Raw genomic sequence first — 3,676 nt, 5'->3', positions numbered from 1 at the left:
CGCTACGGCGGCTCGGCAGGGACAAAAGTCCTCAGGCACACTGCACGGCCATTATAGTGGAAATAAGCAATCGCGTTTCAGAAAATTCACTTTATCTTTAAACCGCACCAAAGTGTCGCGAATTAATAATATCAGCATGGAATGGTCATGAGAATGCTTTATATGTGTCGCAGTGAATACGCGATTTTGTTTGTACTCCTCATGACACAAAAGAACGACAGGACAGATGAATTGAAACATATCAAGATGAAGAAATCAAGCTCTGCTGTAGAACTATACTACATGTGGATCAAGGAATCGTAGCGGCTAGAATGACATGTAGCCCATACTTCTGTTTTTACACATTAAAATCCAGCTTCATTGCACCATTGACTGTATTTTACGTTCTACACTGGAAGTGAACATTTTCCATCTAATCTTTGTTGTTTCCCAGTATGTCCATATCTACATGAGGGAAAGAAGCACAATAAACAAGCGAATATTTGTCAATGCAGGATCTTCTTCTTATTTCTCCAGTATATATCTTTGATTGTGGTTCCTAAATTTGAACGAAGAACTGGGTGCTTAATTGCCTAAAGGAAATCCGGAAAGAAAGAAGTGTGCTCTGATAAAACTTTGAAATAAATTACTGACAAATGTAGCTATAACAGATGAGACTATTTACCCTTATTGAGGCATCAAGTTTATCTCCTCTGGGAGAAAACTTTAGCTAATGAATGTCACCTTGAGTAGGCTGAGCTTTCCACACAGGCCCCACAATGGTTAATATATGAATTTAAATAACATGCAAAGCCTTTTAAATGCCACTGAGAGCAGTTATCAGCAGCTGCTTTGTTTTTGGTCGCCTACACAAGAACACAATGTGGATGTAAAGTGAGAGCAATGAAATGAATGCATGTGAAAATGCCTCCATGAATATAGAGAACAATTGTTGCTGCGCTGATTGCTGTAAACTGGATCACTGTAGCAGCCCCAGCTACAATTAATAAAGCACTGCAGGTAGCTAATGACAGGTGGAGCCAGAATCGAGCTTACCAAGAGGCAATATGGTCAGCAGTCTCTCCGATCCGATGGTCTCTTCAGAGCTCGTTTGTCTGTGGCTGATCCTGGCGGGTGTTTGCGGCAGCCTCCAGCCTCCCAGCAGCGCCCCTCAGCCTCCAGCCTCCTCCTGTTTCCCGGTGAATGGAAAGTGGAAGCCGCAGTCAGAGCATGCAGGCGGTACAGTCAGCCATGTGTCACCGCATCACCGTGTTTCTCCGCGCCTCTGCCTCCTCTGCGCCCTCCCCGCTCCTCTCTGAGCGCACCGAACCACCGGAGTGCTGCTGATGCTGCGTGGCAAATCAGAAATCCCCCTCTCCACCTCCGCCCCGGCTTGAAACACAGACCCGTGAACGCCCTGTGCAGACCACAGGCTGCGGGAGGTCCTAAACCCCCACCCCACCGGCCTCCCCCACCACTGCCCGCCTGGAACAGCCAGCAGGCTGCCCGTCATACCCAGCAGTCCGGTCCAGGCAGCTGACTTCAAATGTGAATGGTGACAGATGGTGTTGGTGTGTTATGATGCCGGGATTAGGCAATATAGCAAACAAATCCACACCCCCCTTCCTTTCCACACACACCACCACCTCCCCCTGTCGCCTGTTTCATCCACCCTCCTTTCCCGTTCTGTCACTTTCTCCCCCGCTTCTACAGGCATCTTTTTTTCTGATTTTCATACATCCTGGAATGGGCATCAGTCCTCAATGAAACAAACTCTGAGAAAAACTACAATCATACTAAATGGCATTGCGTACACTTTACATAAATGCTTTCCTGACTCCATTCTTACCCACTGTGCGTTCAACTATTAACACTTGCCCTCACAGTATTTCTCCAGAGCGCAGTTGCTGTAATACCAATATCCAGCATACCGTCTCCAGCAGCAGCCTGACCTGGGAGCTTCCAGTGAAGCTTTCAGTCTCTTGTCTCTTCTCTTTCTGTCAAACCACTGTCCACCGGAGGAAATGCAAGCGCTTAATAAATATGCTGAACTGGTGGGGCTTATCTTCGCTAGGACAAGGCAGATAAAGCCTTGTAGTTTGTCTGCATATGCCTGATGTTGACTTCTTTCATTTAAACAAAAATGGATTTTTTATGAAATTGAATCTTCTGTGAATAATACTTCACATGTATTAACAGTTAGATGTGTTTACTAGAGAATATCATCACAATTATCAGCAAAAATGTTCAGCTTTTTTGACATGGTCAGAAATAATAAGTACTTCTACTGACCTTTAAAACATGTCAAAACAGAATACTAAATCTTTGTTAGTGGCCCCTAGAGGCTGCAAAAAAACAACAACACATCAATATCGGATGACTTTGAATAATCTGAATTGTTCAATTATGTTTGAATTTATCTTTTAATTTATTGTCCATTGTCTGTTTTTTGAGTTCTTGCTTTCTACAATATTTGTGCGTCTTAAGTTAAGGTTAGGGAAAGGCCGTGGTTACAGTTCGTCAAAAAACAGGATGTCACATACCGACGCTTTGTCCAATCCCTGAGCAGACGGATAAGGTACCCTTCAGTGTCTGTATAGGTGAAGTAGTAAAAAGAGCAAGAAAGTCTGCAAATGGAGGAAGGCAAGGTGGATGAAAGGGTCAAACAAACACACAGCTGTCAAGGCTTTGTGCATCGCTGAGATGGAAACGTGCGCCAGTGTTTGACGCTCTGGATATGAGAACGGGTTGCATTGGTAGACTCCAATCCAGTGTTCTGTATTAAAGTGAGGAATCACACAATATGGACATAATTCTAAGGGGACTGAGATGGGGAACAGCATAGCGGTGACAAATATGCCTTCTCTAGCAGCCTTACAAGCTATAAAATGTAAAGTTTGTCCTGAGGCTGGTGAAAAGGTGAAAATGGTTCATCCCCTTGGAAGCATGACTGTGGTAATCAAATTTCACGGCATTTCATTATATTTCACATTTTGGTTGTTTTTCTATGAATGGAAACTTTGTCCTTATGGTAGGGCTTGACTAAAGGTCAGGGGGACACTGAAATGAAAAGGAATAATTCCCTTCCCGTGATCTACCAGTACAACCAAACAAGTCCTCCAGACTACACAGCAAAATCTCTCAGTTGTTACTGTTCTCTGAAATGACGCATCTGACGTTGTAAGAGTATCCAAAACCCTGGTTGGGATTAAAAAAACCAACTTGATTAAGATAAATAAGTTTGATCCTTCAAAGGACAGTTTTTAAGAGCCTGTGTTGGTATCTAACTCACACGTGCATACATTTCATGAGAACACAGCAGATGCCAGAAAAAGAAGAGAAATGTAGGCTAACTTTTGCATTTAGCCCGAGGAGCTTGACGAGGTGGACTACAGAGGGCATCTCACATCTTCGAAACATCTGCTGGTTGAGCAATTAGCATGGCTCACTGGCTGAATATATATAGCATTCACCACATCCTACCATAAACCGAGTGCTACTGCCTGATCACTGAGCTGTTTTCCTCCAGCTCGATCTAGTGCTCAGTGGGAGATTTTTGATGAAATCATGAAGGGCTGTAATGATGTTGTAATCCGCTGGAGACTGCCTCCAAACACATGTAAATGCTGTGACAAAGCCATGTATCTGTGAAGGTCTTATCAGTTGCAACAGCCTCTGTTGCATCATGGCAGCTCGT

The sequence above is a fragment of the Chelmon rostratus genome, chromosome 20 (genome assembly GCF_017976325.1).
Source record: "Chelmon rostratus isolate fCheRos1 chromosome 20, fCheRos1.pri, whole genome shotgun sequence".
NCBI classification, from domain to species: domain Eukaryota; kingdom Metazoa; phylum Chordata; class Actinopteri; order Chaetodontiformes; family Chaetodontidae; genus Chelmon; species Chelmon rostratus.
The sequence above is the reverse complement of the archived record's forward strand: the minus strand, read 5'-3'. Positions refer to the sequence as shown.